General features: G+C 42.5%; 1 protein-coding gene and 1 pseudogene across 2 annotated transcripts in view; one reads left to right on the top strand and one right to left on the bottom strand.

The window, feature by feature from the left end:
* Positions 1–27,443, top strand: part of usp43a (ubiquitin specific peptidase 43a) — a 429,860-nt gene that overhangs the window by 52,465 nt on the left and 349,952 nt on the right. The gene's annotated exons all lie outside the window — the stretch shown is intronic.
* LOC139227231 (U2 spliceosomal RNA) lies at positions 24,637–24,871 on the bottom strand (annotated as a pseudogene).

Genomic DNA, 27,443 nt, shown 5'->3' with positions numbered 1-27,443 from the left:
ATAAAAAAATCTTAAAGCATTTGTTCCAGGAATCCCTTAAATTCAGTGTCCTGCGAGGCGCTTTAGTTCGGTGACCTAACTCGCCACTTCTTGGCCCTCCGATTGTTGACACGTGTAGAACCGATATCGCGCCATCAAAACGCTTTCCTTAGGATTTAGGTGCTCCAGGACCAGCGTACACGATTCTTGATAGGATTTCTCTGTTGGTTTTGACGGAGCTAGGAGATTCTTCTCCACAGACAGGTAAGAGGATCGCCCTTCATTTGGCAGCGTTCTCGTCCCCTTCCAGCTCGTTGGCCATGAAGTATTGGTTGAGTCTCCACAAAGGCCTCCCAATCGTCCCCTTCTGAGAACTTCTCCAGGATACCAACTGTTCTTTGCATTTTCGCGCGGTTGTTCGTTACCTTGTCGCCAATTGATGCGTTCATAATATAGGATGAATCTGAGTACTGTATACAATGAGCAAGTGTGACCTTGGCTCCTTTTAATAAGACTCCAGAGTGCAGGTACCTTGTGGGTGGCCTGTTTATATACCGTGCTCCCAAGGGATGCTGGGATCCCTTGGGACTCCGACAGGTAGGCCCTCTGGTGCTAGTGTAATACAGGTTACAAGGGGTTAAATACTTAAGTTTAAATCACAGCAACTTTGTAAAGTGCCACCGTTCATTGTTCAAACCAGAAATAAGACTTCCTTTGCCCCCTCCCCCCTCCCCCACGCAAAAAAAACAAATATTTGTGCAGCTCGACTTGCACTGTGTACTGATGCTCTGGTGTTTTTTTAATAACTTTACTTTGTCACTGTGTTGGAGATCGATTCACATTCTTCTTGAGGTCATGGTAGACTACAGAATAACTGAGTGCGCTACTTGAAATGCATACATTTAAGGTCCTATTCCCCTTCACGTTTGGGCTCTGTTTTCGGAGCCAATGTCTTCCCTGATCAGAAGGTTTGGATCACACTGGGGAGAGGGAGGAGGAAGAGAAGGAAGGTTGAACAGTCTCAATGGGCACCAGCATGGAGCCTGGAGGAGATAAGGAGTTTGCTGGGTGGCAATCAGAGGTCAACCTAGTTTCTTTTGGGTGCTGTTCTCCTGCACTTGTATTGCTCCTTACTTGAACAAGATTGAAACCCTTTATGGTTGGTGCTTGTTTACGCCAGATTCCATCCGAGAGCTGGTTCCCAACATTTACATTAAAATCCGGCATTCATCCCAGTCGAGAAATAATGGGCTCAATTTTCCCCAAAGCATTTTTTGACGTACTTGAAGAGTTACGCCATTTTTTTTGGGGCCCCCCCCCCCCCCCCCAAAAAAAATTCTAAGTTTTCCCGCTGGATTTCATCATTTTGGCGTGGCCTGACCTGACCTTCAGTTTTGGGGGTGGAGCCTTGATCTGTGCCAAAAAGATCGGGCTGCCATGGTAACCAGGGACACAATGAGAGCTGAGGCTGCAAAGTTCAGCATACAGCCAGCTCCCAACACATGAAAAGAATTGAAAAACTCATCGCAGCAACTTACCTACAACCCCTGAAGGGCTTGCCGGTCCAGCCCCGGTCTCCCGGTCCCGGACTCACTCCCTCCCCTTTTCTCTCTCACGTTCTTTCTCTCTCTCACACGTTCTTTCTCTCTCTCTCACGTTCTTTCTCTCTCTCTCACGTTCTTTCTCTCTCTCTCTCACGTTCTTTCTCTCTCTCTCACGTTCTTTCTTTCTCTCTCTCACGTTCTTTCTCTCTCTCTCACGTTCTTTCTCTCTCTCTCTCGTTCTTTCTCTCTCTCTCACGTTCTTTCTCTCTCTCTCACGTTCTTTCTCTCTCTCTCTCGTTCTTTCTCTCTCTCTCACGTTCTTTCTCTCTCTCTCACGTTCTTTCTCTCTCTCTCACGTTCTTTCTCTCTCTCTCTCGTTCTTTCTCTCTCTCACGTTCTTTCTCTCTCTCTCTCGTTCTTTCTCTCTCTCTCGTTCTTTCTCTCTCTCTCTCGTTCTTTCTCTCTCTCTCACGTTCTTTCTCTCTCTCACACGTTCTTTCTCTCTCATGTTCTTTCTCTCTCTCTCTCGTTCTTTCTCTCTCTCTCTCGTTCTTTCTCTCTCTCTCACGTTCTTTCTCGTTCTTTCTCTCTCCTCTCTCTCTCTCTCGCGTTCTTTCTCTCTCTCTCTCTCTCGCGTTCTTTCTCTCTCTCTCTCGCGTTCTTTCTCTCTCTCTCTCTCTCTCTCTCGCGTTCTTTCTCTCTCTCTCTCTCTCTCGCGTTCTTTCTCTCTCTCTCTCTCTCTCTCGCGTTCTTTCTCTCTCTCTCTCTCTCTCTCGCGTTCTTTCTCTCTCTCTCTCTCTCTCTCGCGTTCTTTCTCTCTCTCTCTCTCTCTCTCGCGTTCTTTCTCTCTCTCTCTCGCGTTCTTTCTCTCTCTCTCTCGCGTTCTCTCTCGCGTTCTTTCTCTCTCTCTCGCGTTCTTTCTCTCTCTCTCTCTCTCTCTCACTCTCGCGTTCTTTCTCTCTCTCTCTCTCTCTCTCTCTCACTCTCGCGTTCTTTCTCTCTCTCTCTCTCTCGCGTTCTTTCTCTCTCTCTCGCGTTCTTTCTCTCTCTCTCGCGTTCTTTCTCTCTCTCTCTCTCTCTCGCGTTCTTTCTCTCTCTCTCTCTCTCTCTCTCGCGTTCTTTCTCTCTCTCTCTCTCTCTCTCTCTCTCTCGCGTTCTTTCTCTCTCTCTCTCGCGTTCTTTCTCTCTCTCTCTCTCTCTCTCTCTCTCTCGCGTTCTTTCTCTCTCTCTCTCTCGCGTTCTTTCTCTCTCTCTCTCTCTCTCGCGTTCTTTCTCTCTCTCTCTCTCGCGTTCTTTCTCTCTCTCTCTCTCTCGCGTTCTTTCTCTCTCTCTCTCTCTCTCTCTCGCGCGTTCTTTCTCTCTCTCTCTCTCTCGCGCGTTCTTTCTCTCTCTCTCTCTCTCTCTCGCGTTCTTTCTCTCTCTCTCTCTCTCTCGCGTTCTTTCTCTCTCTCTCTCTCTCTCTCGCGTTCTTTCTCTCTCTCTCTCTCTCTCTCTCGCGTTCTTTCTCTCACTCTCTCTCTCTCGCGTTCTTTCTCTCTCTCTCTCTCTCTCGCGTTCTTTCTCTCTCTCTCTCTCTCTCTCTCGCGTTCTTTCTCTCTCTCTCTCTCTCTCTCTCTCTCGCGTTCTTTCTCTCTCTCTCTCTCTCTCTCGCGTTCTTTCTCTCTCTCTCTCTCTCTCGCGTTCTTTCTCTCTCTCTCTCTCTCTCGCATTCTTTCTCTCTCTATCTCTCTCTCTCGCGTTCTTTCTCTCTCTCTCTCTCTCTCTCTCTCGCGTTCTTTCTCTCTCTCTCTCTCTCTCTCTCGAGTTCTTTCTCTCTCTCTCTCTCTCTCGAGTTCTTTCTCTCTCTCTCTCTCTCTCGAGTTCTTTCTCTCTCTCTCTCTCTCTCTCGCGTTCTTTCTCTCTCTCTCTCTCTCTCGCGTTCTTTCTCTCTCTCTCTCTCTCGCGTTCTTTCTCTCTCTCTCTCTCTCGCGTTCTTTCTCTCTCTCTCTCTCTCTCTCGCGTTCTTTCTCTCTCTCTCTCTCGCGTTCTTTCTCTCTCTCTCTCTCTCTCGCGATCTTTCTCTCTCTCTCTCTCTCTCTCTCGCGTTCTTTCTCTCTCTCTCTCTCTCTCTCTCTCGCGTTCTTTCTCTCTCTCTCTCTCTCTCTCTCTCTCTCGCGTTCTTTCTCTCTCTCTCTCTCTCTCGCGTTCTTTCTCTCTCTCTCTCTCTCTCGCGTTCTTTCTCTCTCTCTCTCTCTCTCGCGTTCTTTCTCTCTCTCTCTCTCTCTCGCGTTCTTTCTCTCTCTCTCTCTCTCTCGCGTTCTTTCTCTCTCTCTCTCTCTCTCGCGTTCTTTCTCTCTCTCTCTCGCGTTCTCTCTCGCGTTCTTTCTCTCTCTCGCGTTCTTTCTCTCTCTCTCTCTCTCTCTCTCTCTCACTCTCGCGTTCTTTCTCTCTCTCTCTCTCTCTCTCTCACTCTCGCGTTCTTTCTCTCTCTCTCTCTCTCTCGCGTTCTTTCTCTCTCTCTCTCTCTCTCTCTCGCGTTCTTTCTCTCTCTCTCGCGTTCTTTCTCTCTCTCTCTCTCTCTCTCTCGCGTTCTTTCTCTCTCTCCTCTCTCGCGTTCTTTCTCTCTCTCTCTCTCGCGTTCTTTCTCTCTCTCTCTCTCGCGTTCTTTCTCTCTCTCTCTCTCTCGCGTTCTTTCTCTCTCTCTCTCTCTCGCGTTCTTTCTCTCTCTCGCGTTCTTTCTCTCTCTCTCTCGCGTTCTTTCTCTCTCTCTCTCTCTCGCGTTCTTTCTCTCTCTCTCTCTCTCTCTCGCGTTCTTTCTCTCTCTCTCGCGTTCTTTCTCTCTCTCTCTCTCTCTCTCGCGTTCTTTCTCTCTCTCTCTCTCTCGTGTTCTTTCTCTCTCTCTCTCTCTCTCTCTCTCTCTCTCGCGTTCTTTCTCTCTCTCTCTCTCTCTCTCTCTCTCTCTCGCGTTCTTTCTCTCTCTCTCTCTCTCTCTCTCTCTCGCGTTCTTTCTCTCTCTCTCTCTCTCTCTCTCGCGTTCTTTCTCTCTCTCTCTCTCTCTCGCGTTCTTTCTCTCTCTCTCTCTCTCTCGCGTTCTTTCTCTCTCTCTCTCTCTCTCGCGTTCTTTCTCTCTCTCTCTCTCTCTCTCGCGTTCTTTCTCTCTCTCTCTCTCTCTCTCTCTCTCTCTCTCTCGCGTTCTTTCTCTCTCTCTCACCCGCGCTCGTAACTGATATGTCTTTACTATACCTTACAAATGCACACAAGGCCCATGCTTGAGAGAAGGTCACTCTGTGATCATCAACTTTTATTCCAGCACTGAAGTGAAGAAGGTTGGTGGAGCTTCCCCTTTTGTACCTGAAAGTCCAGGTTAGGAGTGTCTCCCACAAGTTCACCACTTCGTGGTCAGTGTTCTCACGGTGTACAACTTAGGTCAGTTTATACATGGATTACAATGACAGTTGAATACATGACAGTAACTAACTGAGTTACGCAAATTGATTGGGGAAACTGTGGTTTTTCAAATTAGGCCAAAAAGAGCAGCTTGCTCCCAAAAAACATCGCAAATCACTGGCCCATAATCCCAGTGTTTTGTGGTACTCCAATTCTGCTACAGGGATATGAAAGCCAGAGTTAGTAATGAAAATGCTAAAAGCGGCTTGCAAAGGTCAGTCAGTGTCCCAGAGTCTGACCTATACAAATGGATTGGGAAGAATGATACACAAAGTGGAACCTGCTTGAACAGAGACTGCCACTGGGTGGGATTTGTTTGTTCGAAATTCTCCACATTGAGATGCTTGCACTAACATGTGAATGAGTGTGTGTGCATGTGCATCTGTCTACTTTCTGTTTGCTGAGTGATGCAGCTCCCATTTGCCGTTATACCCAAAGTATCTCGATGTTAATTTGGCTTACTTGCACTACCTGACTTCTGCAAACCGCTGTGACAGACACAAGGGGCTGTTGTTTAATATTGTACAATTTGGACATACATGCTTTTAAATGAAGTTTTAACTAGGCCAGGGCTATAGGCTTAAGCCAGTGATTTTTTTGGGGGGAGAAGCGATTGATTCTGTAGCTTGAAATACAAAGTTGAGCTGTCTACCTTTACAGCCCAGGTGCCGGTTTGAATTCTGCTAATCAAGTTATGGTTCCTTTCAAAACCGTGGATGTTTTATTTTGGGAATTCTCGGAAGGTGTCAGAAGCCTACAAGCTGTCAGATGTGAGCAAATTGTTTGTGATTGTTGTCCCACTAGTGGCTGATGCTGTGGAATCTGATTTTTTTTTTTGTAATTAAAGTTCATCTGGTTCCCATTGAGTCTTTTGAAACCTCATTTGATTGACAGCTGTAGCATTCTTGGCCTCCTAACAAATAAATAATGCAGTGTCTGCTCAGTTTGGCAGTTGATATGTTTCAACCATTTCGTTCCATGTCATGCGCGTAATGTAGAACTGCATGGGTGTTCAGAGCTCATGTACAGCATATAACCTCAGTTAAAGTAGCATGATGAAAGGACTCTAATCTCCAAATTATTTGTTCTGTTGAATTTGGGAAGCAGTTTAAACAACATTTGAAAGTAAAATAATGTATTGGTATTTATTCTTGCTTCTGTATAATTTTACATCTTAAAATGAATTCCGATTAGTAATTTAGCCCAAGCTGCATAAATTGGCAAACCTGTTTTTATGCACTATTTCAAAGAAATCATCATTGTATGGCAGTATCACACACTTATTTGGTGTGCTGGCCCAGTGGTAAAAAAACTTCATTCATCTTGCAGCCTTCTAGGCCAGATATTTTGTGGATAACTTCAAGTTTAGATTGTTATGGAAACTGACTTTTACAAGTTTTTTTTTAAAAGCCTGAATTGTTGCTGGTAATGCATCAATTATGCTATCCACAACTACTGCTCAAACAAAAATTAATAAGTCAAAACAATTGCAATGGATGAAAAATAAAAAACGGCAGTTAATACTAATTATTTTTAATTAGCTTGATTTGTTCAGCATTTCGGGCTAGAGTTTCCGCTTTGGGCGCAATTGGCGAATTCGGCGCAAATTGCACTCAACGATGCCTCCGTTTTGAAAGGTGTTTCCCCTACCCCCCCAAATTTCTGCTCACACACCTTTTGCATATCACTGAGCACAAAATCTACTATGAACCGGTGTAATCAGGCAGTATTTTAAAACTTAACTTCTAAAAAAAAATACTTGCTCTTTTTAAAAAAAAATTCCGTGATGTATAAAAAAAAAGAGTGGTAACTTGGTAAAGTTTGTGTAATACAGCTGAAAATGAATTTATCACAAAAAATAATGTGTCAATCCACCACCTGTAAATAACCCGATTTAAAATAACTTTTAAATAATATACAAAACTATTTTCTAGTTAGTGCAGTAGTCCTTCAGTCAGTGAAACTTTTTTTGTTTCCACTCCTGTGGTGAGTTCTAGCTGGAAGTATATGCTGTATAATCAGGCAGCACCAAGGTGCGAACGAGAAGGGCAAAATTCAAGTAGCTAATCAGGATTATCCAAACCTTGAGAAATGGCCAGTCTTTAACTGTACTTTAGGAATTTGTTAAGTAAGATATGTGCCATTTTTATGAAGGTCAAAGGCAGAGGTTTTCTGGTGTGTTTTATTTTAATGATCAGAAAATGCCAATGAGTGTGTCATAGTGATGGGGCATAGTACGATGATATACCGTGGACATATATTAGTAAATAGACCATTTTCTTTGCTCACCAGATATTTAAAATTTCATCAATGTTTAAGTATAGTTTTACTCACAATTTGAAGGTTTGCTTTAACAACCAACCAGTTCAAGTGCTAATATTGACACTATATATATAGCAAAAGATAATTGTGATCAGAAGATTATGGTGCAAGGTCTTGGGTCAATGTGGTGTTCTATTCAATCTGTCCGCTGCTGAATTACAATTTTGTCTCGTGCACAGTCCGCCTCATTTTTATACCCAGAAAATAAAGATGCAGCTCTGTTGCTGAATTGTAAATGACTCTATCTGACAGTTAGTGTCCACATTTCAGTGACATACAGAACTGATTTTTCAATTAATATTTATGTATTAAAGCATTCTTCAGTGGTGGAAATAGTTTTCCTTAGTAACTCCGTTTTATAGCGGGTGGTGATTTATTGTTTGCGGCTGTAAATTATTTTGCAAAACTCACTGCTTGGAAAATTTTTCAAAATGCCAGTCCAAGGGTTTGTCTGGTCCTTAGAAGAACGATCGCTTTCACCAAAAAATTTGGCTCTGTGCACACCCGTATTTTGTGTGAAAAATACCACCAGGGAAAAAGCTGCGTTGCAGCCCTGGGAGCAGCAGTAAGTATGCAGACCTGCATTATTTGAAATAAGAGAATGGAGCTAGAAATTCAGTTCTCAGTGATAACGGTATTTTTTCAGCAAAATTACCATTATCGCACCGCTATCAGGCAGTAAATTCATGCCTTAATTTGCGCACCGGTAAAAAATCGGCGTTGCACGAGGGGGAAAAAAAAATTCACAAAACATTTATAAGAAACTTATCTAGTGAATCACCGCCAAAGAATTTAAATATAAAAACGTTAATTTTTTGGGGGGTCGGTCTTCATACTTACCGCTGCTCCCAGGGCTGCAACGCAGCTTTTTCCCTGGTGGTATTTTTCGCGCAAAATATGGGTGCGCACAGAGCCAAATTTTTGGTGAAAGCGATATTTCGAGTTTTGCACGGCAGCGCTCCTTTCTCTAGTGGTATTTGAAAACCGCTGCAGCAAAAATCACCCAATTTTCCGCTGACCGGGTTTTTGCCAATAAAGATGAAATAGCACCAAAAACTCGGTCGCAAAATTGCTGAATTTCTCGCCCTCTGTGTGGTGTAATGTACTTTTTTGGATTATAAATTACACAAAGTTCTTGCCCTTTCTTGACAGGAGGACAACTGTTTTCACTTATTTTTCCGCAATCTTCCTGTGCACAGTCATGTCCACTGTTCGATTTTACTTGATGAAGTAAGTGACAAGTCATTGGTGTTAATAACCTCGGAACTGTTTTATGGACGCAAGACAAACCAGTAAGTCAAAGCTGCTGGGGAATGCTTAAAAATGAGTTCCTTTTCCTACTATACACACTTTCCAGGACAGGTGTACATTAACCACAGTCTTGCTGCTGGAACCATCTGAAGGATATGGGTTGTTTGTATGGCCTTGTATCAGAATTGCATTCTTTAATTTAAAAAAAATAAATATATATTTTTTTTTTAATTTGTTCCTAGGATGTGGGCGTCGCTGGCAAGGCAGGCATTTATTGCCCATCCCTAATTGTCCTTGATGGTGAGCCACAGAGCTGACTTTGTCACAGTGGTTTGGTACAACTGAGTGGCTTGCCAGGTCATTTCAGAGGGCAATTAAGAGTCAACCACATTGCTGTGGGTCTGGAGTCACACACAAACCAAACTGGATAAGGGCAGCAGGTTTCCTTCCCTAAAGGACATTAGTGAACCAGATGGTTTTTCCGACAGTCTGGTAGTCTCATGGTCAACATTACTGATAGCCTTTTAATTCCAGATTTTATTTAATTAACTGAATTTAAATCCCTGGATTTGAACTTGCGTCTCCAGATTAAGAAGATTACCAGTGCAGTAACATAACCACTGCGGTACCGTGGCCGTGGATTCACCCATGGATCTCCTCCTCTTCAGGTTTTGAATTTTTGTTTCTTTTGTAATGTCGAAGAGATTGGCAGCATTGAAGTTCTGAGGATTAATACATTGGTGTCCTCCCAAGGAGGATGTGCCTTCTGGGTGTTCTGTGGGCAGGCAGAGCTCGTGGAACACCTACACTGTAAAACCACAGTGAATACACGCGGGTGAAGTTTGGCATTAGTTTCCTGTAGGTGAACTCGCTCCTCACTGCTTTCATCTCTGTATTAAAATGTTAAATCTAAATCCAGCACGTGTGATCAATGCAATGATGTCATCATGTACATTGACATCCCAAAAGATTGTCTAATAAATCAAATTCTGTTTTAATAAATAGGATTGTGGCATTTTGTTCTGGTGTTTTGGCATTGAATCTTGCAAATCCTTCTGCTTCTAATTAGTCCCACGGATTTACAGTGAATGAATAGGGCAAATTCTATTTCTGATGTAAATTTGACAGAAATTTGCAGGATTTTAAAGTGTGATTGGGGGATATCTGTTACTTTTTCATGAAAAGTGGCAATCGATGAACTCGTCTATGTCCTATTCACATACAGTTGATGGCCCTTTCACCGTTCTTTTTATTTACAAAAAACTAATACTGAAATGTTTAAAATCTACATTTGTGACATTGCTTGCATTGATGGTAGGGGGATATCAGTTTGTTCCTTTTCTCCGGAGATGGAATTGTTAGATGTGTTGAGGCACTTTAACGAGAAATCTGGCCAAGTACATTTTAAGGAGATACTTCACAACTCCCAAGAAAAATATATTCCAGTGAGGAGGAAAGGGTGTAAGAGAAAAGAGAGCCATCTGTGGCTAACTAAAGAAATAAAGTACGGTATCCAATTAAAACCAAGGGCATACAAAGTGGCCAAAACTAGTGGGAGGACAAGACTGGGAAGCTTTTAAAAGCCAGTGAAGAACAACGAAAAAAAAAAATGATTAAGAAAGGGAAGATAGACTATGAAAGTAAACTAGCACAAAATATAAAAACAGATAGCAAGAGTTTCTTTAGGTATATAAAAAGAAAAAGAGTGGCTAAAGTAAATGTTGGTCCCTTAGAGGACGAGACCGGGGAATTAGTAATGGGGAACATGGAGATGGCAGAAAATCTGAACAAATATTTTGCATCAGTCTTTACAGTCGAGGGCACTAACAATATTCTGACAGTGGATAGTCAAGGGGCTATAAGGGGGGAGGAACTTAACATAATCACAATCACTAAGGAGGTGGTACTCAGTAAGATGATGGGACTAAAGGCAGATAAATCCCCTGGACCTGCTGGCTTGTATTCCAGGGTCTTGAGAAGTAGTGGCAGGGATTGTGGATGCATTGGTTGTAATTTACCAAAATTCCCTGGAGGTCCCAACAAATTACAAAACTGCAAATGTAACGCCCCTGTTTAAAAAAGGAGGCAGACAAAAAGCAGAAAACTATAGACCAGTTAACCTAACATCTGTGGTTGGGAAAATGTTAGAGTCCATTATTAAAGAAGCAGTAGCAGGACATTTGGATAAGCAAAATTCGGTCTGGCAGAGTCAGCATGGATTTGTGAAGGGGAAATCATGTTTGACAAATTTGCAGGAGTTCTTTTGAGGATGTAACAAACAGGGTGGATAAAGGGGAACCAGTGGATGTGGTGTATTTGACAAGGTGCCACATAAAAGGTTACTGCACAAGATAAAAGTTCACGAGGTTGGAGGTAATATATTAGCATGGACAGAGGATTGGCTAACTAACAGAGAACAGAGAGTTGGGATAAATGGTTCATTCTCTGGTTGGCAACCAGTAACTAGTGGGGTGCCGCAGGGATCAGTGCTGGGACCCCAACTATTTACAATCTACATTAATGACTTGGAAGAAGGGACTGAGTGTGACGTAGCCAAGTTTGTTGACGATATAAAGATGGGAGGAAAAGCAATGTGTGAGGAGGGGACACAAAATCTGCAAAAGGACATAGACTGGCTAAGTGAGTGGGCAAAAATTTGGCAGATGGAGTATAATGTCGGAAAGTGTGAGGTCATGCACTTTGGCATAAAAAATCAAAGAGCAAGTTATTATTTAAATGGAGAAAGATTGTAGAGTGCTGCAGTAGAGCGGGACCCGGAGGTACTTGTGCATGAAACACAAAAGGGTAGTATGCAGGTACAGCAAGTGATCAGGAAGGCCAATGGTATCTTGGCCTTTATTGCAAAGGGGATGGAGTATAAAAGCAGGGAAGTCTTGCTACAGCTATATACGGTATTGGTGAGGCCACACCTGGAATACTGCATGCAGTTTTGGTTTCCATATTTACGAAAGGATATACTTGCGTTGGGGGCAGTTCAAAGAAGGTTCACTAGGTTGATTCTGGGGATGAGGGTGTTGACTTATGAAGAAAGGTTGAGTAGGTTGGGCCTCTACTCATTGGAATTCAGAAGAATGAGAGGTGATCTTATCGAAACGTATAAGATTATGAGGGGGCTTGACGAGGAGGATGTTTCCACGGATGGGGAGACCAGAACTAGAGGGCATGATCTTAGAATAAGGGGCCGCCCATTTAAAACAGATGAGAAATTTCTTTTCTCTGAGGGCTGTAAATCTGTGGAATTCGCTGCCTCAGAGAGCTGTGGAAGCTAGGACATTGAATAAATTTAAGACAGAAATAGACAGTTTCTTAAATGATAGGGGGATAAGGGGTTATGGGGAGCGGGCGGGGAAGTGGAGCTGAGTCCATGATCAGATCAGCCGTGATCTTATTGAATGGCGGAGCAGGCTCGAGCTTACTCCTTTTCCTATTTCTTATGTTCTGATGTACTGACAGAATTCATTAAGTGCGCTTGGCATATCGTGTTGACAGGGAGTGCTGGGAAGAAACGTGTGACCTCTGTCCTGAATTGAATGCTCGTCTGTACTGCTGGACCATTTAGCGATTTTAAAATCATTTATTCTTGACAATTTTGGCCCACATACTCCTGTTATCATTTTACCAGTTTGTTTCATCTCAAACTTAGAACATAAGAAATAGGAGCAGGAGTAGACCATATGACCCCTCGAGCCTGCTCTGTCATTTAATACGATCATGGCTGATCTGATCATGGACTCTGGTCCACTTCCCTGCACGCTCCCCATAACCCCTTATTCCCTTATCGGTTAAGAAACTCTCTCCCTCTCTCTCTCAAATTTATTAAATGTCCCAGCTTTCTCAGCTCTCTGAGGCAGCGAATTCCACAGATTTACATCCCTCTGAGAGAAGAAATTCCTCCTCATCTCTGTTTTAAATGGGCGGCCCCTTATTCTAAGATTACGCCCTCTAGTTCTAGTCTCCCCTATTAGTGGAAACATCTTCTCTGCATCCACCTTGTCAAGCCCCCTCATAACCTTATACATTTCGATAAGATCACCTCTCATTCTTCTGAATTCCAAAGAGTAGAGGCCCAACCTATTCAAACTTTCCTCATGTTAACTTCTGGAATAGCAGTTTGTCGGGTTGGAGGTCCTCCATAGTTTCTGTTACCACCAAGTAGTGAAATTCTGTAGAAAAAGGTGCAGATAGTGAATCACTTCAATCATCTGAAAACTGATGACATAATCGATTTGCTAGGAGTTGATATCAAATGACTGCTGTGACTATCCCCAGTCAGGTGCTGATTTCTGGTTGGGCACTCTTCTATAGATCGACTATTCTTCATGCGTGTGTCTAGACAATTTGACTACATGAGCTTGACAGCCGAGCCTGCCCTTGGTCTTGCTTGATGCCCACTTGTGCACTTTCAGCATGCGCCATGGGACAGTGATCAACGATGGGAATCCACGCTGTTGAGGCATGGAGGCTGAACTGGTTGAGCTATTTGGGACTTTTCTGATCTCGAGCAAGTTATCTCAGCAACAATTATTTCCAGTGCCGGTCTCCATTAATTTAATGTAGGGCATCATTGATTAGCAAGATCACACAAAGTGGTACCTGTGAAAATATGTTCTCTCCTTAGTTCTTGAATAATTCTAATTTGTTAAAAGCTGCTGTTGTGTCTGAGGAGGAAATATAATTCAATATACAAATAATTTGAGAAGCCAGTTCCATGGCAATATGAACTCGTTGATCACTTACATATGGCGAATTACTGTCAGTGACTAGTGATCTCCTGTATCCCTTTTAATTTTAAAATTAATTTAATATCTTTGCAGTGAGGGAATAAAAATTGTTAAATGTCATTTAAAAAATATTTTGGTATAATTTGTGGTTACTATAATGTACAAAATTCTGTTGAAAACAAGTTGATGGTGAATGTGATGTTTGACTGCAACTGGGTCCATTATTCAGCCAGTTACTGGAGTGTGAACGATGAACTAACCTCTACATTGCCTACAGGCTCTGGAAAAAAATACAGCTTTGTCTCTGATTAGTTTCCGTTTACTGGCTCTTTGAAAATCATTAAAATTAAATAGGTACAGAAATTCTTGCACTTTCTAGATTTTTTTTTTCTATTGCTTCGTTCTTTTGGAGAATTTTAAGATGCGACCCAGTATTCTATCTAATCATCAAAACCGTTTCACAGCTCTTGAGTGCCCTATAAGCTACTTATTGAAGATGTAGGCTGCACAGTTATGCAGAATTTATTTCAACTGAATTCTGCTCCAAGTGGTTCCAATGCACAAAAACCTTCCAGTGGTGTAGTCAGGAGGATTTGTTTCAGTGTGTGGGGTTGGATAAGAGCTTGCCGGGCCAAACAAAACTACCTCACAAAGGCCCAAAGTTTCCACGTGATTTTTAGGAGTAACTGGTGTAGAACGGAGTATCTTAGAAATCGGAATTCTCGTCATTTAGTTTGCTCCAGTTCTAGTCAGTTAGAACAGTTTCACTTTGGAACAGAATTTTATTTTCAAAAGGGGGCGTGTCCAGCCACTTACACCTGTTTTCAAAGTTTCGTCAGTGAAAACTTACTCCAAACTAACTTAGAATGGAGTAAGTGAAGATTTTTGTATGTTGGAAAAAACCTTGTCTACACTTTAGAAAATCAGGCGTAGGAAATGGGGAGGGGGGCGGGGGGGTTTAAAGGGATGTTTACAAACATTAAACACTTCAGTTTTACAAATAAAGAGCCATTATCAATAATAAATGATAAATACATCAATAAATCAATCAAAAAAAATTAATAATTTTTTTAAAAAAATCAATAAATAAAACATTTTCTACTTACCGACTGCAGCACCGGGAGCCCTCCAACAGCATGCTGGGATGCCCCCCTCAGTGTGTCTCTGTCAGTGTCTCTATCTCTCTGTCTGTCTGTGTGTCTCTCATTCTCTGTCTGTCAGTGCCTCTGTTTCTGACAGCGAGGAGGGGGGTAGAGAGAGGGAGGGGAGGGGAGGGATAGGGGAGAAGGGAGATTTGGGTGGGGGGGGAAGGAGAAGGGGGAGGGAGGCTGAACGGGCCGGGCCCGAGACTTCGGGCAGGGCCCGTCCCCAGCACCAGATTTACAGGTAGGTGGCGTCGGGTCGAGGGGAGGTCAGGTCGGATCCGGGGGGTGGTCGGGGGGGGCGGGGGGGGAAGCGGGGGTCGGGTCCAGTCCGGGGGGGGGGTCGTGGTGTCGGGTCCGGTCCGGAGGCGGGAGCGGGAGTCCGGGGGGAGGGGGGGGTCGAGTCGGGTCTGGAGGAAGCAGGAGCTGGCCGTGGGAGGAGCCTTATGCACGCAGCCCCAGTGAGGCCATTGGGCCAGGGCTAGGGTCTGCGTGCTTCGGCCCCTCCCACACAGTTTTGGGCGCCTGGAGCTACTGCACATGCACGCCAACTATTTTCAGCGCAGGGACCTGGCTCCGCCCCCTACAGCTCCTGCTGCGCTGCGCCGAGGGCCAGAGGACCTGCAGGGAGCTGGAGAATCTGGAGGTTTTTTTTACGTGCACTTTGTGGCGCGAAAAACGGGTGTCCAGGTCGGGACTGCGCCGTTCTAGGCACGGCTCGAAACTTGGGCCCAAAAGGTCTATTTATCCAAACAGGATTTTCACAATAGCAGTCAAATAGAATCATTATTACTTCCATTAATCTAATGATTTACATAAAACAAATTAAAAGAAAAACAGTCTTGTAGAACAAAAGCACTAAAGCACAAAGTTCAAGCATTGGGTATGTGTCGCTGGTCTATCAATAACTTTGCTTCTATTTACTGCATTATCCCGCTGAACATTTCAAAGTGCAAGTCCTACTACAGGCTGCAATTGGATTTCACTGGCCGAATTGCAGAACTGACTAGCTCTGGAAGAACATCTGTTGTTCCATCAAGTGATCTAAGGCATGTTCGTTCGAAAATTACTAGCAATTACTTCAAACGCACCTCGAAATTTCTAGGATTTTTTTAATACCCTGAACATCTCCCACACGTGGCGGGTGTTGAGCTTGTAGAAACCCAGGCAGCATTGATGCACATTGAGGCTGAGGAAGAAATGCATGATGATGAAATCAACTCGAAAGCCATCATTAGGTTACTGAGGATTTGGATTTTAATTCCTTTCAACCATCTTAGCGTGACCTCAGCCATTCAGCTGCCATTCAACAGTAAAGGTAACTAAAGATGACATTGTTAATGTGACAAAGGGACATTTCCTTGGCACAGAAATGGTTTTCCTGACTTTATTCGTAAAACAAAGTCTGAGTATGACTCTGTTCATCTCATCACTATTATAGGCTTAATTCCTGCCCAGACTGATGAGACGACATTAATTTCTGTAAGGGTCCTGTATGAATAGAATCAGCAATTTACGGCACAGAAGGGGGGCATTCGACCCATTGTGTCTGCCGGCCGAAAAAGAGCTATCCCGCCGAATCCCACTTTCTAGCCTTGTGGATTACGACACTTCATGTGCATATCCAAGTACTTTTTAAATGTGATGAGGGTTTCTGCCTCTACCACCCTTTCAGGCAGTGAGCTTTAGACCCCCACCATCCTCTGGGTGAAGAAAGTTGTCTCCAACTCTCCTCTTATTATTCTGCAGGGCTCAATACTCGGTCCCTTGCTTTTTGTGGTATATGATGAATTGGCAAGAGAAAAAGCAGATGAGATAAAAGTGTTCGATTTTTATTTTAGCAAAGCAGTTTTCAAGTTCACTGAGCAATGAATAGATTTTTCACATAGTCATTGCTGTAAAATAGGCCAAAAGCAGCACATTATTTTCTGATGGCTTAGCGTGGTTTTATTTACTGGGGCATATATAGTGTATATTCATGCTTGCAATACTGTAAGAGACCCGAGTACAGAAGTGTTGAAATATTATTGTAGGGTCATGAAAATCATTTGCTGGTAATTTTTTCCGAGCAGCTCCCGCAGTTTCTGCCGCACTTCCTGCAAAGTTATGGCATCGGAGTAGGGGCAGCTCCGAGGAAACTCCCGGCCCTGGCCTTGTAGCACAGTGACCTCCTTGTGCATTAGTTTGATGGTTTACACTTGCAGTTTTTTGGCACAGGAGAGCTGGGAAGGATAAACATTGAATGCAGTCCTCCATCTTTTTTAGTGGGAAGATTTCCACTGTTCATCATTTACAGTGAAACCATAAAAGTGTGTACAACAAAAATACTTGCTATTTTGCCCATAAATAGCATACAGCGAAAATATCCTCCCTCCCCCGGCCCCAACTTTAGTGACTGGTTACAGAGCAAGAGGGCAGAGATGTGGAACAAGTAAGATCCTATCCTTGTTCTTTGTGAGTGGGACATGGAGCATGGCATGGAGGAGGGAGAGGCCTCAAAGAGGGGAGAAAATGCAACCAAATATTACTTGGATTTGCAGCTGAGCACTTTGATGTTCAACAATACAGTCTACTCTTAATACAGAGTTACTTAATTTGAACTAACTGTTCTCTGGATTTTTTTTTCAAGCAAATAAGTGGCTCTTGCACTGCTTTAATTAAATTGCTTAACTGAAATTAAAGGCTATATTTAATTTTTTTTTCCCAACAAAAAACACTACTTCAAATTAACAGGAGTATACATTTTCAGTGAATTTAATATTTTTTTGATCTGAACTGTTGCTGAATCTTTATACTTTAAAATGATGGCCTCTCTATTGCATTGATTGAGTTGCTGTTTATTCGGCAAAGTGTATGTGATTGTAAGTTTAGCAATTCTCATTTTTGTCTTTTTGGTTGTGACTGTGATTTGATTATCATCTCCTTCCACACCTGATTCCAATTCAAACAATGTCACAATGAATCCTATAGTAGCAACCAAATGAAGATATAAAAAATCCTCTCGGTTAAATAATTGTCTTTCAAAAGGATAAATAACGACGGATACCTCTGCGGCCGTGTCGATATCGTTTTGGTCTGAAAGCTCGGCGTCGGTGAAAACACTAAAATGTTGTTCCAAAGTGAAAAGTAGAATTGTTGGTGCACTCTTTTTTTTTGTTCAGAGAAACCATTTTTTGTTAATTTTCTATTCAAGTTTTTTTTAAACTGTAGAACAAAAAATTATTTTTGCAAATGAATTTTTCAAATAATCAGCTCTTAACTGCCTAATTCCACATTTGCCAGAGTTTTTTTTTTGAAGTTAGCCATTTTTGCATAGGTAACAGTAAATCTTGTTATAAAGCTAGATTGCTGATAGTACTTAATGCTTGCAGACTCTGTGCTTACTGCGTCTTGATCACGACTTTAATTTGGAGGGGAAAAAATGGTCATTGGCCAATGTGACCGTCTGAGGCACTCTGGGTTATTTTACGAGTTATTCTCAAATCCATCACACCAATATCAGTCTCTGTATAGTCTATTTGGTTGTTGAGAAATGATGCTATTCAGATGTACAGCCCGTTCTGTGTTGTCCCACTCCTACTCTGACCTCTCTGTCCTTTGCCCTACTCTGTTCCAATGAAGTTCACTGGAAGCTGGTGGAACAGTACCTCATCTTTCGATTAGGCACTTTACAACCTTCCGGTTGACTCAATATCGAGTTCAACTATTTCAGATCATAACCACTGCTCCCATTTCTTCGGACAGCAGGTGTTCATGGTTCTGCAGTTGTCATTTACATCTCAAGACCCATCTTTTCTTTCTTTCTTTGTCCTGTTACCACCCCATTTTGCCTTGCACCATCATCCCTTTTTATCATTTAATCACACCTGTCTTGCACCCTATCACAGACCCCCCATTTGTTCTCTTTTTTCCCCCCCCCCCAATTTCCCTGCCTCCTGTACTTGATTTAAAAACTGGTACATCTCTAACCTTTTCAGTTCTTATGAAAGGACATGGACCTGAAACGTTAACTCTGTTTCTCTCTCCACAGCTGCTGCCTGACCTGTTGAGTATTTCCAACATTTTCTCTCTCTCTCTCTCTCTCTCTCTCTCTCTCTCTCTCTCTCTCTCTCATTGCAGTTCTGTGGGATTTGGACAACTCCTTGTTCCAAATTACTGGTGTGGAAATTTATTTTATTTCTCCTTGGACCACATCCCCACCCCTGGCTGAAAGAATGAGCTGAAGACTTTGCCAGTCAGAGAATCATAGAATCATACAGCACAGAAGGAAGCTCATTGTGACTGTGCCGGATCTTTGAAAGAGCTATCCAATTAGTTCCACAGCACTGCAATTTTTCCTTTTCAATTATATATCTGGTTCCCTTTTGAAAGTTACTATTTTCTGCTTCAACCACCTTTCAAGCAGTGCATTCCAGATGATAAAGACTTGCTGTGTAAAACAATTTCTCCTTGTCGCCCCTCTGGTTCTTTTGCCAATTATCTTAAAGCTGTGTCCTCTGGTTATCGACCCTCCTGTCAGTGGAAAAGGTTTCTCCTTATCTACTCTATCAAAACACCTCATCATTTTGAACACCTCTATTAAATCCCCCTTTAACCGTCTCTGCTCTAAGAAGAGCAATCCCACCTCTCGAGTCTCCCCACATAACTGAAGTTCCTCATTCCTGATATCATTTTGGTAATTCTCCTCTGCACCCTCGCCATACACAGTAGCCCAGATTAAATGGCTCTGTTTCAGCATTACCAACATTCGTTATTGTGGTGGTCTCCTGCTTGGGTGGTCGGTTTGTTCAAAAATGATACTAGTGATTTCATTAACAATTTATTGATTTTTTTGGGGGGGCATTTTTTTGTGTGAAATTCACAAGAATAGAAATGGGAAAACTTTTTTTTTTCTCTTTTTTCCCCCCCCCCTCATTATTTCTTTATCTTTTACTCTCTCTGCATTCTATTTTGGCTTGTTCTCCCATCTCACTCTTTCTGTCTTTCTCTCTTTTCTATCTCTCCGGCCCTTCTACCCCAATTAATGATGACGTTAAATAACATTGGAAAATAAATGCAGTATTGAAATTGTGCGTGTTGGCAATGGAGCTGGTTTAATTTTCTCCTTCTTCATTCGGAAGCACCTGGATTTTCTCTTTGATGCAGTCCATCAACAAAATCAGGATGTTATTGTGTGGGGAATCATGGGCATGCTGTGCTCATCTGTTTGCGTGGTCGGTGAACTATTCATCTCAGATTTTCATTTAAAAATGTTACATATGCAACAATAGCGTGTGCTCCCAAACCTAATGTCCTTCTGTAACTTCAGCATCAGGAAGAATATGACTTTTTAATATATGAACTAAATTATTTGATCAGAGTATCTGATCAGAGGTATTCGAGCTATAATGAAGCATTAGCTTTGTAACTGCATTAACTGGTTCAAAGATCTATCTTGTGAGTAGAAGGCATTCTTGCAACCAATGACCTTGTTGCTGGACCGCTTGCAAAATGTTCTATACCTTTATGTTGGGAGAGGTTACAAGGTCTGTCTTAAACTGATCACATTGATGTCAATTAAGCCTTATTACAGTACTGTTAAAAAAATTATGCTGATTTGTACATTAACAGGCCTCATAATTCTCATAAACCAGCATGTGAAGAAGGAAAAGAATAGACTATTTATGTTCAAATAAATGGCTGGTAATGGTTATTATGTGCTCTAGAATCTCTGAACTTCTGATAGATTGTGTAGATTTTGTTTAATGGTGTGTGTCTCTCTCCTGCTGCTTCTTCTTAAGCGGTCCCTTCTATCGAGGATGACTTGCTTCCACACTAAAAAGGGATGAGTTCACAGGTGTTTCAATGAAGGACCTGACATTCCAGGTCCTGAACTACATCCTGAAGGGTGGAAGATGCCTGTGTGTGGATTTTTTTTTTTTTAAACGTGTGGTGGCTGTTGCACACCAGCCACCACACGGGCTTGACAGAGCTAGATCTTGTTCCAGTGGCAAGGATTAACCAAGACGACTGGAGACCAGCTCTGCTGCACCAATCATCTTGGTGTCTCTTTAGTGATAGTATATCAGTGTAAAATGTGAATATGCAGAATACAATGGCTCACAATTTGCTGAGGAAATAACCCAGCAATTTGCAATGAGGATAAGATAGGCCGTGAGTTGCGAATTGCCACAAATTGCTGGACGATTTGTGCCACTCCGTTAGCTTCGCAAAAATGGGAGCTGGCCATGAGTTTCAAGAAATTGCTGCATTTGCGCTATTAAATAAATAAAATTTGCTGCAGAAAGTTAGGGCTGGTGTTTAATGACACAAGGACCCTTTTAATGTCTAGATTTATGTTCCTACAATGCCATTCAACCTCTGAGGCCGAGAAAGAGAGCAATTGAAACTACGGAGCCTTACTCCTGCGTGTAGTAAATAGTTTTGAGGTTCAAAAAAATATATATTTCTTTTCCTTTGTCTTTTTCTCTCTCAATCCAATCTTCCTTTCCCCCTCTTTATTTCTCTTTAGGTATCTAATTTGACTCCAACTCCCTCTATTTCCTTTTCAGTTATTCCTGTTACTTTATCTTTACATTTCATTGGTTAAGGAGATGGACTATTGGTCCTGTCATCCTCCAAGATCCCAGAAGCTCCATTGCACCGTTATCAGTTTGCACTTTCAGCAATTTGCGGTGCAAAAAATTTTCCAAGTTGAAGGGTGAGGGAAAAAATCCAACTCACTGGGCATGCACTCCAGCAAACTCTGCCCAATATCTTTAAACAGTCTGCAGCACCAATGTGAATAATGCTATTAGAAGATGCTCCAGTGAGCACTATTCCTCTGTTCTCCATGCTATACATTATTGCTCAGGCCAAGCTGGTGGGGAAATGATTTGGGTTCAAACAGCTGCCAATGCTTCTTTATGATAAACTATCAAGAGGTGCAGAGAAGTGAGCAAGGGTGAGAATCCTGTTTGGTAATTTAACTTGACGTTTCCTCCTCTTCTCTTGACCTCCTCCTCTGGATAACCAGCCAGTACTGTGAATTTATCATAAGCAATCAGAGATATAAATCGATGTGGCTGTTAGTGTTGTATGTTGGCACACCAGCCCTGGCATCAGCTTTTTCCTGGCGATCTTCAGAAAAGATCCCTTCATTCGAAATAGATCCTGATTTATGTCAGCTTGGGACTAGTGCAGATGTTGTCCAGATACACTTCCCTCCCCTCCCTTTCCCTATACCACACTCACCAAACCATCGCAAAAGAATTGTGTTGTTAAAATTTTTTTGAAATATTTTCATTTTAGCTGCCAACATTGAGAATTTGCTGTGTCCTTGAGCACTTACTGAGATCTGCAGGTCACTGTTCGCATCTTGTTTCACAGTGTCTACATACTCCCTCCATTTTTGAAGGGTGTTGTGCACTCCACTGCTGAACTGGTCTACCTTTTATTAAAAAAAATTATGCCTCCACTTTCTGAGAGTGCAGAGAAAAGCTGAGCATGCCTGTGAATGTGCTTTTTAAAAAAAAACAAGTGCACAAATGTTCAATCCCAGCAGCTGATCTGATCTCTGATGTTGCTCGTGGGTAGCCAGGAGTCTGTAGCTGCTGAAGTGAAGCCTGCTCCTTCTAAAGTTACTGCGTCACCTATGGGGTTAAATAGACATAACCTGAGCTCAGTTAGAGGCAAATTGTTGGGAGAAATTTCTGTTGTAAATTCTGGCCTCTGATGCTAAGGAGAGGCTAAGTTTGCAATCCGAAGTGACTGACCTTCCTTGTCCTTTTTCAGGATACAGGTTGGACCTCTGTGGTCCGGCACCCTCGGGACCTGACCGGTGCCGAAACCAGAGAATTTTCACACTTAGCCTCAGCTTACTGGTACCTGTCGACAGTGCCTGGGTGGGTGTGTGTGTGTGTGTGTGTGTGTGTGTGTGTGTGTGCGCGCGCGCGCACGTGCTGGCAGCCTGTGGGTGGCACCCGCGCGCACACTCGCCGACTGACAGCTGCTCCAGCCAATCGCTGCGCACACTCACTCACTGACAGCCGCTCCCAGCCAATCGCCACATGGCACAGCGTAGCAGCAACCGAGCCCGCTTTCTGAAACACTGGTTTAAAGTTACAGACCCACGGCATAGCCCCCGGACTACGCTGTTTCCGGACCAGAGGTCCAACCTGTTCTTATTTTTATGTGATGTGCACTCGATGCAAGATGTTTACATATAAAATATGCAGTAAAACAATTCCACCTCTGGAGAGTTCTTGTGATGTCTGTTCGAGCAAAAATATCCATTTCCAATAGGGCTGAGACTTAATGCACAGAAAAAATTTGCTGAATAAATATATTGCACCTTAAATAAAATCTCCAGTATCTTTGAAAGTGTTTCATTGGACTCGTACGCTACAAAACTCTTGTTTAAAAACTAGATGGATATTCAGTTCAAAAGAACAGTTGCCATAACACTGATGTGTAATTGGAAGTGACTATTAACATGTTTTCTGGTGCTGTTTGCTACTAATCCAATAGTCCAGTGTATCCCTGATTTTCCTGATGCACCTCGAGTTTAGGAACCAATGGGGCAAAATCATTTCCCCTTTTTCTCCCCAAAAGATCTTACGAGCTGGGCCACAGTTTGATGGTGACTGAATAAGTCCAATTCTGTTTTTATGATGTGGGTTTCCGATTATTTTGCCACCATTTTAGGATTGTATTGCAGGTTGAACCTCCCTTATCCAGAACTCCCTTATCCAGAACCATTCCCGGCCACCGGGTGGCGCTTGCGCAGAACTCCGACATGAACAAATTGAAGTCCTTCCTTGCTGCCGACTCCCACAATCGCTGGCCTGACCCGGCGATCCACTGCCGCCCCCCCCCCTCCCCCCGTGATCTCTGCTGCACTCCCAGCCCCAAGCCAGCCCGCCCCAATATCTCCTTGCTCAGAACCTGTACCATCCAATTTAATGTCACCACCACTCGTCCAAAAAAAATCCCTTGTCCAGAACAGGCCAGATCCTGAGGGTTCTGGATAAGAGAGATTCAACCTGTAGTTTTTCATGAGAATGGAATGCAAACCCTTACTTACAATGTACAACGGGGCTGCTATTTCTTCAAATCAGAACCACTGGTTTCCATCCTGACTGATTTAGTCAATTTGTGTTTTTATTGCATGACATTCCATAAATCTTGTCAGCATTTTGGGAATCACATTTTGCAATTCTGTCAATTTTTCTGTGAAAAGTGAAAACTAATGGCCTTGGTTCTGACGCGCAGTCCTTGTGTCACAGAGGTATTTTTCTAGAAACACAGTTGGTTGGCTATTATGAAACTACAAATTGAGAGTGGCATTAGAAGAATTTAAAGTTTGGCAGGGATTTTTTATCACCATCTGAACTGACCAGGGGAAAGGGGTTAGAGAGAATGTAAGGATAAAGAGAAGATTAAAAATCCTGTTCACTCTTTGATTTAGGTACAATGTAAAATGACTGCGTTAAACCTGAAAGGATATTGTGGCAATATCTATTCCTTTCTGTCTCTTAAGCAAAGGAAGTTTTAGGCATTAAAAATTTTTAAACCTCTTTGAACCACATCAGCTGTCGGCTTGCAGAGTTGATGGAAGCAAATCAGACCATAGGTGCTGACAGCTTGAAGCCCACTTCATAAGCCTCCTGGGTGTTTCCATCTTTTTGTCACTGGTGTAGTGAAGAAAAATTAATTTACTGGAAGCAATGATGAAAACCAATTCAAATACCCGCTGGAGATCCAGGAAGGCACAGATTTGTAAGATCAGGAAAAATAAACTACGAGAATATTTCAGGAAAGTATCTGAATGTTTTATTTAACTTGTGGGATTAGATCCAAGACATATTTGTCAATTTCACATTGAATCAATGAAGATTTGGGAAATAGACACTCTAATATGACAATTCGAAGATCATTGTAGTTAATTTACTTTGTGATATGACTTCCCTCTTTCTTCCCATCCCCTCAAGTCTTGGTGCTGTCGGGATAGCTGTAAGTCGGGATAGCTGTAACTTTGGTTGGTTCTGATTTTCCTTTCCTTCTGTGGGTGGGGGGCGTGGGGGCGTGGGGGCGTGGGGGGGATGGTTGTGCAGGGGGGAGAGTTGTTTTTTTTTTTTTTTAAATTCGTAGCCAATCGTTTCCAATTCTTTGTCAAATCACAAACGCCAGAGGTCACCTTGCACCTGTCAAGGATCACTCTGCGCCAATGCTCTTAGCCAAAAGGCCTAGAGCCACTGCACCGTTCCTGGAAGTACTGCAATACCAGGTTCGTGCCATGGAGGTGGATGGGTCAGGTCCCCCACACACCTCCGTGGAGGTGGATGGGTCAACCCTCCCCACCCACCTCCTGTTTCCAAAAATGCAAGCATATACCTTCCTGACCAGGGAGAAACCACCATGAGGTCATGGTGGCTGGTCAGAAACGGTACTACACTTGATCTTAGCCAAAAGGCCGAGAAGCGATTTTGTATTGTCCCACAGTGATGTGACCGAGGTTACAAACTCAGTGAAGCAGGCCAGGGAAATAATGAAGTTCACTTCCATAGTTGCATACCACCTGTTTAACCGACTGAGCGACTATTTCGGCGTAACAATTTGTTAATCCCTAAAACTGGTTAAGCAGAACTGCAGAATATTAATTTGCACGCGCATTACCACTCCACTCTCCTCACCATTCAAGATTACTTAATTCAAATTGTGCAATAATTCAGAATTTTTAAAAAATGTGTTAAATTCCTACTTTGCCCTGTTTATTTTGCATAATTCAAATTTGTTTAGCTAAAAAAAACAACAGCATTGAAATATGAGGAAAGGACTGTTTTCAATCCTGGTCCACTGCATTGACAGAAACAGCCCCCACCCTGAGCACAGGACCAAGGAGTATTTATACTTGGTCTGTACCTATCGGGGTGACGGATATAAATGTGAAGAGGTGTGAGGACTTGCTATAGGCAATGCCAATGGACATCATCCAGATGTTCAGTTAAAGTCTTGGATCGAGACACACTTTGTGTAACTGTCACAGTTTCTGGAACACTTTTGCCATCATGCTTGCCACATTTTATCGGTAACCCTTCTCCCCACCCCCCCCACCCCCCCCCCCCCCCCGCCCCCACAGCAACATTTATTCTGACTTAACGTGAGCAAAGCCACAAGAGGTTTGTTGATGAACTATTTCTCGATCAATTTGATCATTTTCCTTAATCATATTGAAAACTTGAATTTGATCATCAAGTTTCCTCTTTGTCAAAGAAAACAAACTCAACTTCCTTAACCTTTACTCTTGACAGCTGGGATCATCTTTGTTGCTTTCTCCATGTCCTCATCAATCCCCATGGTTCGGTAACCAGAACAGCACAATAACTAGAAATACAAAATGAACATTATCATTGAAATAGCAACAATATCCAGGGATGTGACTCCACTCAGTTGGGACATATAAACTGGATTTCAAGGCTTGCGATTGTTAACATTTGTTGTAGAATGGGTTGACTTGCATTTTATGACCAGTTTTGACCTTTGGTTCAATTTCATAATGCAGATTTTATTCATTTCTGTGTGGGAAGCTGTAGTCATCAAGTCAAAGTGACCATTTTCAAAGAATTTGCCTTTGAAGACTGCAGAACTACTTCAGCACCAGAATTGAAAATTGTGGCCTCTCCGGTTCGAGGCCTTGCAAAAGCCAGTTCTCGGCGCGCAATGCGCATGCGCAGAGAACCAGTGTTTCCGATCTGTCAAAATTTCTTGAGACAGATTCTACGCATCCACGCGGGCGAGTTTGGACTATTTGCCCAATTCTTGCCCAGCAAATGTCCTTCAAACTCTTATGCCTGGTAAAAGCAGGCGCACAGCCTACTTTTACCAGCGTAAGAGTTTTAAAATATAGAAAAATTTTATTTCATCACTCATTTTTATATAAAAAAAACCCTGCCCATTAAAGTAAGTTTATTTTAAAGCCTATTAAAACACATTAAAAAAAAATATATATTTTTTAAAACATTTAATTACATTCAATTTCAATTAATTTGTGAGGTTTTTTTTGAGGGGGGTGGGGGTTCTCATTGATAGTAATGAGAGCTCATACAACAGAGCTCCCATTAATATCAGTGAGAATACTAGATTGTGATTGGTGGTCCAGGTTCGGGTGATTCCAGCAAATGCGTCTGTACATGGAAGACATATTCCTGTGCGCTGCGCAGCAAATGAAGGCCTCCGACCGGAATCCTACGTTCCTGCAGGACCACCAGGTATTTTCGTAGATATTTTTCAGGTTGGAGGCGTTCGTCCAAAGGAAGCCTCCAACCGCAATTTTGAAAAAAAGCCTAACTTCCTTAACCTTTACTCTTGACAGCTGGGATCATCTTTGTTGCTTTCTCCATGTCCTCATCAATCCCTATGATTAGGTGACCAGAACAGCCCAATAACTAGAAATGCAGAATGAACATTATTAAACAGCAACAGTATCTGGATGCAATTCCACTCAGTTGGGACATGTAAACTGGATTTCAAAGTTTGTGATTAACATTTGTTGTAGAATGGTTTGACTTGCATTTTATGACCAATTTTAACCTTTGGTTCAATTTTATTATGCTAATTTTATTCATTTCTGTGTGGGAAACTGTAGTCATCAAGTCAAAATGACCATTTTCAAAGAATTTGCCTTTGAAGACTGCAGAACTACTTCAGCGCCAGAATCACAAATAGAACAAAGGGTCAGATTGTCCTTTTTTTAATTCTCCAAAAATGGAAGAAATATCCATTTTGATTCTATTTTTCAAACTGCAAATTAAAATTGTTGGAATCTTTGAAATATGCAGTTCGTGTGTGCAACTGCATTGCTTGTTCTTTTGTTACTACCAATCATGCAACATTTGTGATGATGACCTTTAACACTTCTCAAGTAGCTGACAAGCTATTTAATCATTATAAATGTCACAAAAATGTTAATCTGCGTGGAATGCATGATTATTTGTGGAGAATGCCTCTAACAGTTGCGAAAAATATGATTTAGTGAACAAGGCTGGCGATACCAGTTA

Source organism: Pristiophorus japonicus, chromosome 16 (assembly GCF_044704955.1).
Source record: "Pristiophorus japonicus isolate sPriJap1 chromosome 16, sPriJap1.hap1, whole genome shotgun sequence".
Lineage (NCBI taxonomy): Eukaryota > Metazoa > Chordata > Chondrichthyes > Pristiophoridae > Pristiophorus > Pristiophorus japonicus.
This window is presented reverse-complemented; position numbering and strand designations above follow the sequence as displayed.